Raw genomic sequence first — 12,524 nt, forward strand, 5'->3', positions numbered from 1 at the left:
ATGCTCTTTTGCCCAATACTTGTTGAATAATGAATGGTCCATGCCAATTAGGCCTTCATTTCCCAAAGGGATCATCTTTGTCAATTGGCAAGATTTCCTTCCAAACTAACTTCCCTTCACCAAAAGACTTGCCCTTAACCTTTCGGTTATATGCTTTATCAGCTTCAATCTTGTGAAGTTTAAGTCTATTTAAAGCAACTAACTTGTCTTCGTCTAGTTGCTCCATTTCCTGCATCATTGCCTGGTCATACTCCGGCGATTCTAAACCAAACTGATGGGCAATGCGAACCGAGGAAGCAGTTATTTCAACTGGAAGCATGGCATCATGTCCATAAACCAAACCAAAAGGAGTTGTCCCAGTAGCTGTTCGCTTGGTTGTTCTGAATGCCCATAAAGCCTCAGATAATTTCGAGTCCTACTCTCTTGGATTGTTCGTCAACATTCTAGCAATTGTATTCTTCAAAATCTTGTTGCTGGACTTGGCCTGACCATTGGATTGGGGATAATAAGGTGTTGAATAATGTAGTTCAATATAATAATCATTCTGAATTTGGTCTCGGACTTCTTGTGACATAAAGTAGGCTACCATATCAAACATAATCATATCTGGTATGCCAAACCTGTGTATGATTTATTCTTTGAAAAATTTGATGATGGATGTACTAGTGGTTTTGTTAATAGGCTTCGGCTCCACCCACTTTGTGAAATAATCTGTGGCAACAACAATGTAATGGTGTCTGCCAGAGGAAGCAGGTTTGATCTCGCCAATAGCATCTATGCCCCATGCACGAAAAGGCCAAGGCTTTACCACTGGTAGCATATTTGTTGTTGGGACATGTTGAAAAGACCCATGAACTTGGCAAGGCATGCAACCCCTAGCGAACTCAATACAATCCTTTAACATCATTGGCCAGAAATACCCATGTCTTCTTAACAGCCAATGCATCTGGCCACCAGCTTAATGCCCTCCACAAACCCCTTGATGGATTTCAACAATAGCAAATTTTGCATCTTCTTCGCCCAGACATGCTAGCAATAACTCGTCTTTTACTTTTTGGCGTAACTGGTCATTAATTATCACATTACTCCTCACCCAGTATCTCACCTGGTGAGTGCTATTACCATTAGGATCCTGCAAGTATTGGATAATTAGATGTCGCCAATCAGCATCTCCAAGCTTTTCTAAATCAATAAGGCATGTCTCAGGCCAATAAACTTCTTCCTCGCTGGCAAACAAAAAACTGTTGAGCGAAGGAATTCTTCGTTCCATAGCTGACAACCCTTTTCGCTCGATGACAATCATTCGCTGGGATTGGTCTGAGGGAATTTCAAGTCCATAAGTAACTTAGGCCATAGCATTGGCCTCAAAATTTTGACTTCTTGGTAAATGATGGAAAAAAGACCGAACGAACCCTCAGCGAGGATGCCTCACCACTTCTACATATTCTGCTAACTTTTTGTTCTTGACCTTGAACTCGCCCATGACTTGGCTGATTACTAACTGTGAATCCCCAAAGGTTTCCACTTCTTCCACTTTGAACTCATGAAGCAGTTCTAAACCAATCACCAAAGCCTCATACTCTGTCTGGTTGTTTGTACAATCAAAGTCTAACTTGAACGAATAGTGATATTTGATGAGACTAGGCGAAATGATTAGAACACCTGCCCCTGCTTAAGCTTCTGTGCTAGATCCATCAAAATAAAGCTTCCAAGTTTGTAAAGGCATCGATTAGGGTTCGCATTTCACCAAATCCAACATGTTGATCTTAATGTCTTCAACACCTTCGATCTCAATAGACGGATGATGAGCCAAGAAATCAGCCAAGGCCTGCCCCTTCATGGCCTTTGAGGAACATAATGCAATGTAAATTCGCTCAGAGCTAATGTCCACTTACCAATTCAGCCATGTATCATAGGCCGAGTTAGCATATACTTTATCAAATCAGTCTTGGCAATCACATGCACATAGAAAGGCAACAAGTAATGTTGAAGCTTCGTGATTGAAAAATACAAAGTCAAGCATAGCTTCTTAATAGGCGAATTCTTTACCTCCATATTTGTCAAAATCCTGCTCAGTAGTACACTGCTTCCTCTTTGCCTTCGTTGTTGTCTTGGGCGAATAAACTCCCAATAGACTGTTCTGTTGCCGAGATATAAAGTTTCAATTCTCTTCCTCGCCTAAGCAGCATTAAGACAGGTAGATAAGTCTTTAATAACTCAAATGTGTCTTGAGGCTCCTAATTCCAAATAAACTCTTCTTGTTTCTTCAAACGAAGCAACAAAGTAAAAGGCTTGATTTTACCTGAAAGATAAGAGATAAACCGGCGAAGAAAATTAATCTTCCCAAGGAATGATGTAGCTCTTTTTTGTTTCTCAGCGGAGGTGCTTCCATGATAGCCTTGGCTTTGTTCTTGTGAATCTCCACTCCTCGTTGGTGAACCAAGAATCCCAAGAACTTCCCTGTCGAGACTCCGAATGCACATTTCAAAGGGTTCATCTTTAACTGATGCCTTCTCATTTTTTCAAACGCTTGGCGAAGGTTAGCTAAGTGTGTTTCTTTTTTTTTTTTTTTTTTTAATTTCACCACAACATCGTCCACATATACCTCCACTGTTTTGCTAATCAGATCATGGAATATGGCATTCATCACTCGTTGATAGGTAGCCCTGACATTTTTCAGGCCGAAAGGCATAACAACCCACTCAAACAGTCCGCCAGCACCTGGACATCTAAATGCCATCTTTGCTCGATCCTCTTCAGCTATAAAAATTTGAGCATGGCCATCCATAAAAGATAGAATTTCATGTCCAGTCATGCCATCTACCAACAAATCTGCGACTGACATTGGCTATTCATCCTTGGGAGTGGGCTGTGTTCAAATTCTAAAATCGACACATACTCGCAGCTTCTTATTCTTTTTCATAACAATTACAATGTTGGAGATCCATTGTGCATAGCGAATTGGGCGAATAAACCTGGCCTTGTACAAACGTTGGATCCCTTTGGTTATCTTCGCCTCTACTTCTTTTGAAAATCTCATCGCTAGCTGGGAAAAAGGCTTAGCTCCTTCTTTTAAAAGCAACCTGTGATCTACAATAGATCTCTCCAGCCCTGGCATTTCATCATAGCTCCAAGCGAAGTTGTCAGTATATTCTTTCAATAGGGCGAGTAAAGCTTTTGTTGAGAAGGACTTAGCAAACCACTGATGAAGATAGGCAGAGGGATGAAGATAGATAGAGGGTTTTCGTTAGTACCCAAGTTAAACTCAAGCAGAAGGTCTTGCACCTCAGCCTTGGAATCATCTAACCCTGTTGGCTCACAGTCTAAGTCCTCTAGGTGAATTTCTAGCTTTTTTGCTTCAGAAATGAACTAGGTAACAATTTCAATTCGCTGGCCTCGCTCGAAGCAGCTTAATTGAAATTCTGCTAACTTTGCCTCTTCTCGGTACAGAGACTCCACAAACTCTTCAAACATCTTGACCGGTTTGGCTACGGCATGCCCTTCGTCCATTGTATCACATATCACAAATATGTCTTTTCCTTGAAAATGTTGGCTAAGTCTGAAGGGATGCCCACATCGGTCTTCGCATAGGAAATCTTTGTTGGCAACCCATTCTGATTCATTCCTTCTAGCTTAACAACCCTAATGTCATCATCGTACACTCTTGCATGTAAAACCCTAAACACTCATACAAACTCTTGAGAGAATAACCCAGAAGTTCTTGCCTTGTTCTTCTATATTTTCCCAAGTTCATCCAAAGTTCATATTTTGTTCTTGTTGGTTCTTGCCCAAACACCTCATTTTGCTCCACTGACTTAATCATCAGAGCGTAGTTGGCTGGTTTCACACTGGTGCTACTTCCTTTGATTCTTTTTTCATGCAGGTCATCTTTGTTGGAGATCATGAGAAAGCTAGCTCCTCATCATCACCCTTGTTCATCCTCAAAGAAGGCTGAATCATCGTACACATCACCATTTTTAAGTTGTTGCATCATCAAGAGGATTTTTGCATCAACAGATTGGCATTGTCTATAGGAAAGGCATCGACAGTCATCGTATTCATCACCACGATCGCTAAGCTATTCCCTGCACCAACAATCATTACCTCTCAACTCATCCTTACAAAATGAGTAATCAAAGCCGTGGCTCTTCCTCATGGGAATCGGAGGATAACAAATGGTCAGTTCTTTTTGATACTCCCAATAGGGAGAGGGGTAAGTCCACCAAGGACCCTGCTAAGATCAAGGCTGCCAACAAGCTCCTAAGGGAGAACCGGCGACACTTAGTAGCAGAGAACAAGCTCCTGACCAAACAGGCAGAACAAACTGCTAAACTACAACGACAACAAGCTCAGCTAGAGATGAGTGGACAATTCGGCCCATATACAAGGATGACCCAAGCTGAGCTAGAAGTTCGCTCCCCAGCGAATAACCACTAAGTCACCCAGGCCGACATCGACAATCATCCTGCTCGGCGAAACATTGATTGTACCTTCCCCGACTTCGAAGATATGCCTTTGGCCGAACAACCTGAGTTTCTGAATGCTCACCTCCTCCTTCAGTAGAAGCGAGCAGCTTTTAGGAATGACTCTACCGAATCTCCTATAAGTAACCAAGCCAAGCCGAGCGGTGATTGACGATCACCAGTTAGGTCCATATTTGTTAGAGATTGGCTTGGACCAACAATGGTCATGTTTGCTCATTAACATGTGTGTGAGAGACTCGGCAACCGGGTCGAGGGATTAGCTGAAACCGTGCCCAGGCACGCTAGGCCCGACGTGAAGTACTTGGTTCAAGGATTGGTCCGTGATCAGACCGGAATATCCATGCTCGGCTGGGCCAAGTCGAAAAATCCAAGGAACATGTGAGATCCCGTATTTTCCAAGTTTTATTTTGAGAAGTTATTTTAAATATTTTGGAAATTGATTTGAGAAATAAAAGGTTATGGGTAAATTTTTAATTTTGTTTTAATTTGGGCTTGACCCGAAAGTTGACTTTTAAAATTAGTGGGTTTTTGGTTTGTTTGAATTTGAACTCATTGGATAGATCTCGAGCCCACGAGAACATAGACACGAAACACGCGTAAATTGAGGTTACGGTTTGAAAGTTATAAACATGCGAACTTATGGGCTTACAGTCCCCGCACTCGAAAGGAAACATACCCCAAAAGTCTAAAATACATGTGCCGAGCTAGAGTGCTATATACAGCCTGATGCTCGACATGAAACAGACTCAAAGGTCTATAAATACTCATGCCTGAGTCAGTGCGGCTTACGGTCCCTGCGCTTGAAAGAAAACAGACCCCAAAGGTCTATAAATACCCCTGGCTGAGATGGTGCGGCTTACGGTACCCGCGCTTGAGAGGAAATAAATCCTAAAGGTCTATAAATATCCCTGGCCGAGCCGAAGCGACTTACGGTCCTGATGCTTGACAGGAATCCAATCTCAATTTCCTTATGCTCACCATACTCGCCAAGCTGAGAAGCACTTGGTTCATTTTTAATTAAATTTCATGTGCTCATCACTTGATTTCATGCAGATCTCATATTCAACCAGGTCAGCTCGGACGCTCTATTCTCGGCCTTTTCAAAATCAAAGTTTGGTCCAGCTCAGCTATAAACATCCACTTCCACTGACAGTTCTCAACTTCCATTTCAAGTCTTGCACGCTGGAATTGGAAGTTGGGGGACTTCTGTTTGTGGATAAATCCACATTGATTCAATGGATAAATCAGATGATGACACGTGGCGCTCTGACTTTTTAACCATTGACTTAGACAAACCGACTATCCACATTATCACTTTAACTCAGTAACACACGATCTCGACTTCACCACCGATGCTTGGCATACGCCACCTTGTCCGAGCCGATCATAGCTCAACCATCAAACATCCTATGACACCGGAGCATCATCTCCAAGTATTCAGCTCGGCTCAACTCTGCCAAACAATGATCATGATTGTACAGCTCAGCTCAGCTCGGTCAGACGAGGTGATGATTGTACAACTTGGTTCCGCTCGGCTAGACAAGATGATCATTGTACACTTGAGACATTTACAAAGTTATATGTCTAGCTCAGTAGGCTCGGCCCAATGTCCGATCATGATCAGACTGGTTTGGGCAATTTTGCCACCATTGGATCACCTCGACCATTTGGCTCGGCCCACTACCCGATCATGATTAGACTGGCTTGGACAATCTTGCCACCATTGGATCACCTCGACCATTGGGCTTGGCTAGGCCCAATGCCCTACCTTTGCAATCTGGCACATTCGACTGTCTGATACATGAGAGATTCACAAATGACATGTGTTTGGCTTGGCTCGGGGACTACGATCCACCGCTCTTCTAGAAGGTCTGGATGATATCTTCAGCCAAACTCAAGTGCCTACTACTTGACACTCTACTGTACCTTACATTCTAGCTTGAGATGGGACAGTTAGGGCTACCCATGGCACCAAAGTCCCTTTCGCATTCATTGCACGCTTGCTTAGTAGTTGTGCATGACACTATTCTGAACTAACAACGTGGCCTCTTCTCCACCGCTCATCATCTTGCATGTAAATATATTATTTACCTCTTCTTTGCCTATAAATACACACTTATAGCCACAAAGAAGTGGTACACACACAAAACCCTAAACACTCACACAAACTCTTGAGAGAATAACCTAGAAGTTCTTGCCTTATTCTTCCATATTTTCCCAAGTTCATCCAAAGTTCATATTTTGTTCTTGCTGGTTCTTGCCCAAACACCTCATTTTGCTCTTCACTGACTTAATCATCATAGCGTAGTTGGTTGGTTTCACACCGGTGCTATTTCCTTTGATTCTTGTTCATGCAGGTCATCTTTTTTGGAGATCATTAGCAAACTAGCTCATCATCATCACCCTTGTTCATCCTCTAAGAAGGCTGAATTATCGTCCACATAACCATTTTTAAGTTGTTGCATCATCGAGCGGATTTTTGCATCAACAGACGAGTAAGGCCTTCCCTTCTATTATTTTGGTTTTCACTCGAAGTCACTATTTATTGTATTTGGAGGGAGAGGACAACCGTCGATTCAAGAATATTTGTCACCTATTGCTTACTCTTCTTCCAATGATCCCATCTTGCGTGAGTGGAATATTTCTGGTAGTAGTTAGATCATTGTTGGTGTTCTTAATGTTTGTTCGATGCTTTCGGTGGAGGTTTGTCTTTAGACTTTGTTTTTGTTGTTATTTGTGTTACCATCTTGTTAGGCTTGCTGTTGTGTGTCTTCGTTGCAGACTTTTCTGGTTGTTTTGTATAGTTTATCATACTTCAATATATTTTATTTATTTTGAAAAAAGTGAAAAGTGTTATATTAGAGTCACAAACTATTATTCTAACTTTTTGGTCCCAACTAATGTGGAGGTATTTCATTTGTTCATCACTAGGCCTACTTTGGACCTCATTACATATCATTTTCCAAATCAATTGGTGTTCTTTTGAAGGCCAGTAACACACTTGACGCTTGACTGTACCCCAAATCCATTTTTGAACAGTTCGGTAAGCGTATTTAAAGTCCTCACTTTTACATGTGTGAACTCTTGTCCTTCCTTGCATGGGACAGACATTCGCAGTCCCCCTCCCTCTAATCTAACCCCTCGCTCGCCCAGGCTTGCCCAACAAGTTGGAGGACGCTATAGAACCGCGTAATTGATCCATTTGCACTATTCAATAAAAATTTGGATTATTCTTTACAAAAAAGGTTTGTGATTCTAATGCATAATGGCACAACACACGAAGGGCTGGTATAGGGTTTCTTGCTTTATCTGGTTGTTGTCATTTTTGCATTACGTTATTTTAATATATTACTAGCAAAGGCTTAAGAACTCCTAAAATTACTAATAATTTTTTGGGAAAACCGGTGTGGCGTTTTGTTTGGATTAAGTTAGGATAATTTGGAAAGACTTGTTGGGTGTACTAATAAATTTTTATAATTTCTAATTTTTAGTTGGATGTAAAGACTGTGTTTGGGATAGAAATAAAAAAAAAAAATTGGGTTTAAATAGCAGCACCTACTGCAGGAACACCCACACCTATCCCTAGTCTACTTAATTATGAACCCCGAAAACCCACCTCCCAACCTTATACTGGAATCCCCACACTTATTTCCTAGACCTTCCTCTTACCTAATTCCTTTGGACATGATTAGGCATAGCCATCATGGAACACAAACCCTTAAGCAATACATTTCGGTCTTTGATTTTTTGCTCAGCCACATTCCCACAAGAAAGATCACAGATGAGGCCAAGAATCATTTTTTGGTGATTGGGATGAATGAAAGGTATAGGGAGATCTTCAGAGACTACTTCCCTTTCCCACCATACTAGAAGATGAGGGCAATGATATTGGCTTGGGGAGGGAAGAATGAAGCCAACCATGAAGCAAACAAGAAAACTGCAACTGCTAATAATGGCTGTGGATCAAGGAGGCCAAACTAGTGATCATGATGGTTAAGATCGACTAGTCCAAAAACAAAAACAATTATTTTAGTATAATTTCTTTAGTTTATATTTTTGCTATAACTGATTTGGCTTGAACAATTGCCAATTATATATTTTTGCTCTATGATCCCACTCTTTTGCACAGGTTTTTGGATTGAGTTTTGGGGACAAAACTCTTTTAAGGGGGAGAGAATGTAACACCCCAAATCTTATTGATTTTGATTTAGGTGGTGTTACCAAATTAATTTTAGTTTAGAACTAATGTATAGTACACTTTTCTTTGCAACTACAAATATGAATTTGATTCACATGTTTAGATCAATGGAAAGCTACTTTCTTTTATACACTTTTTACAATTGAAATTGTGTGTTTATGCTCATTTTTGAATTTCCATATTTGGTTCAATGGTTATGCATGCACAAATTGTCTTGTGGAAACAATTAAATTGCTTAAATACGTGTTTTATTAAGTATTCTCGGATCACATGTGTATTTGCACTTATGCACATGTGTAATTTTTACACTTGAATTAGGTTTAGAATGTCAAGAGTTGACTAAAGGAATACCAAAGGACCAACAAGTTTGACTTTGAAACCCTAGCATTGACCAGCCTACACAACTAAGGCTAAAATCCTAGGGTACTTGATCAATTGGAGAATAAATTGAATCCTAGGTGAGTAATGGGTTCATGGTTTAAGAGAGGTTGAGTACATGTATTTTCAGCAAAATTAAAATAAAAGAGAAAATCTAATGATGGTTTTTAATTAAGTGAATTAAAACAAGGAAAGACCATGGATTGGTTAATAGGCTGTTTAAGCCTAATCCAATAGGCTAATTATTCACTTAAGAAGGCCTTGAGGGATTTGTCAGCCAACCAAAACCCTCTTGGAAAACTAAAAGTCTGATAAAAGCCTTTTGTGAAATCTTGTCCACGTAAATTAGAGAGAAAACTGAAGAGGTGACTCTTCACTTTCCCACCAATGGCTACAACACTCTCTCTATAAACCAGCCTCCATTCAGACAAACCTCTTCCACAATTAATTCAATGTTAACGAGAGAAAGAGAGACAGAGAAAGGAAAGAGAAATTCAAGAAGTTCAACAAAAGGAGAAGGAGAAGTGCAGCCTACACTACCTTCAAAGGGATTCTTGGTAAGAAACCTCCAAACCAATCTCTAAAGCTCTTCAATATCAGTTTCAAGAATTAGAATGTTGATAGAATGGCTAGGATAAGTTGCATTTTGAAAAATTCATAGGTTTTAATGTTTTAAAAATCTTGTGACCTCACTGCCTTGTTTTGAATTTTTGTATTGTTTGGAATGGAATTTGGTAAAACTGTTTTATGGCGAGAAACTAGACATCCTAATCTTTCTTTCGAATCAAAAATCACTCAAATCCAACTTGTTATGGATTTATAGTGAATTTAACAATGTGCTGCATGTTTTCATAAAGAAAAGCCTTAGGGTTTTATACACGAATTTTGATACATTTGAAATTTTGATTTAAAATTGTTACAGTAGTTTTTAAATGTGATTTTAAAATTAATGCAAGTGGTTTCATTCAGTTTGGTTCAGTATACACAAAAATGAGATTTTTTGACCATATGAATATTAATTAAGCAGAAAATCAGTTTCATGTGTGAGTTTTGGCTCTTCGAAAATCCCACTTTCACTACTCCAAATGCTTTGAAAATTTTTGTACATGAGTATAAAATGTCTTCTAATTGCCTGTGAAAAATCTTGTTCAAATGATTTTTTTACGATTTTATAAAATTCACAGAGCAAGTACTGCTCTTTTGGTATTTTCAAGGAAACAATAGGGTATAAAACTAACCGCTTTTGATTTTAAGCCTTTTTGCCTATACTCTTAGTTTGAGCAAGTCACAAATCACCCCTGAAAATGTTCTGGGAACAGGAGGGAGTCCAATTACTCTTGGATCAAAATTTAGGTTGTCAAACCCCTTGTTTTTCAACTAAAACCTTGAAATTGGTTTCTGCGCGCAACATATCTTTTTTTTTTTTTTTGTTATGGCTTTTGTGGTGTCTCCAAACCTCCAAGTATGCTTTATTACCTAATTTAAGACTTGTGAAGAGTCAGTCCTTGACTATTTTTTATTTTGAAATCTCGGATGCAATTTAACTTGTCCAATAAGCCATTAAACCCTAGAAAATCCTAATTTTGTTTAGAGAATGCAATTTCTGATTCTGTTATGATATAAACTAGGAAAACAATTTTCTTGGAGTTGCAGCAAGGGTAGGAACTACATTTGAGGTAGGGGGAGCTAATCCACTTAAACCCTATGTTTTCCTTATACCTATAAATATATATATGCTTGTGCTTTACTGGTACTATGTGTTCTATGTGTGAAAATGTTATATAATGCTTTGTTGACACTAAGTATTGCTATGCACTAAAATACCTAAGTCACTAAACAAGGATTCGAACACTGCCTAGTTTATGTGGTTGTTATTGAGTGTTTGTTGAATTAAATCAAACTTATTTTGTATAAAAAAAAAAAAAAAAATCAACATGTGCGTGTTGATGACTTTAACTTGCTCTAGAAAGAAAACAAAGAATGAATTGGTTGTGTTATAACTAGGAATGCACTTGAGTTGAATAAAATGTAACTTGCAACCTTCTTTTATGCATGAACCCGAGACTAGTAATTGAATAACATGCCTCTTAATGGATTGTTGGCACCCTGCATAATTAGAGAGGTAAGTTAAACAATTAGAATAAATTGGAACCTAGTTTCACTACTTTGCTTTAATGTTGCATCATTATAGGAATGAAAACTAGTTAGGATAAAGGCTAAGGAAACTGAAACTGAAAAGACAGTAGTAACTATTCTACTTTGCTTTGAAGTGAGAATAATACAAGTCTGCCATTTTTGCATTATTGTTGGTATGATTACTGGTTTTAATTCCTAAATTATAAAGCATGCTTGTATCATTTATCTAATGAACTAAACATGCATATATGAAACTGTGACGCCTCAAAACCCCAGTCCATCACAGCGGCACCTACCTTGAGAATACTCGAAAATATAATACTCAAACCCCAAGTATTATACTCCCAAATATTTTCAAAATAGGTAAGCCTTATTAATAATAAAGAAGACTGGTTGGATCAAAGATAAATTGCCAGCGGAAATACAAAATGTAAATAAAGTGTTTACATTTAAACCAACCCAACAAGGTTACAGAGAAATTCAAAAGCAACCTCGAGAAACATACAAACAAAGATGTTCAAGATTTACAAAAGTAACCAACCCGAAGATAGATGTTTGATAATTTACAAAACAAACCCAAAAGACAACAGTGTGCTAATTTACATAGCAAAAGTGATCCACAAAGATCATAACCGACCTACCTAGAAAGAAAGGATCAAAGTCTGATAAATCGGAGACTTGACAAGTAACAAGACCTTGAGGAACGTAACGGTTGACGATCATAGCTTCAGTCCAAGTCGTCAACCGCTACGTTCTCTGCACTCAAAGAGTACAGTAAGGGGGTAAGCATCACATGCGATCATAGCTTCCCCTCAGGGGACCCTAACTAGGTTTTAAGATAGTACGAACATATTTATACTAAATAACTAGTGAAACAAATCAAAATAGCACAATGCACAACCAGAGAATCAATATCAGTTCGAAATCATTTGCATGCTCAAACAATCATTAAAAATATTTCGAAACGTTCCTAATACAATACCTGATGACCGAACTCAAAATTGGTCAACTACCACCCTACCTGGATTATTAGTAAAAATTGATTTGGTAGCGAGAGTATCCGTTTCTGGTTACTACAACTTTCGACTAGACGTCAAGATAAATTGACTGCTACCAGCCTAACTGTATAACCGCCTCCGAAGGTTTAGGGGATCGAAACCCAAGGTCAACTCTATGGTGACCACTTACTCTTAGGTCATCGTAACAATTCAATTATCACAATATAGGATTAAAAACCACGCCACAAATGACAATCACAAACTATGCAAATTTCTCATGCATTCAGTTTATACTAGCATAATACATGCAGTAAAATAGGGCCACTAGCA

This window comes from Dryas octopetala, chromosome 7 (assembly GCF_963921425.1).
Source record: "Dryas octopetala chromosome 7, drDryOcto1.1, whole genome shotgun sequence".
Classification (NCBI taxonomy): Eukaryota; Viridiplantae; Streptophyta; class Magnoliopsida; order Rosales; family Rosaceae; genus Dryas; species Dryas octopetala.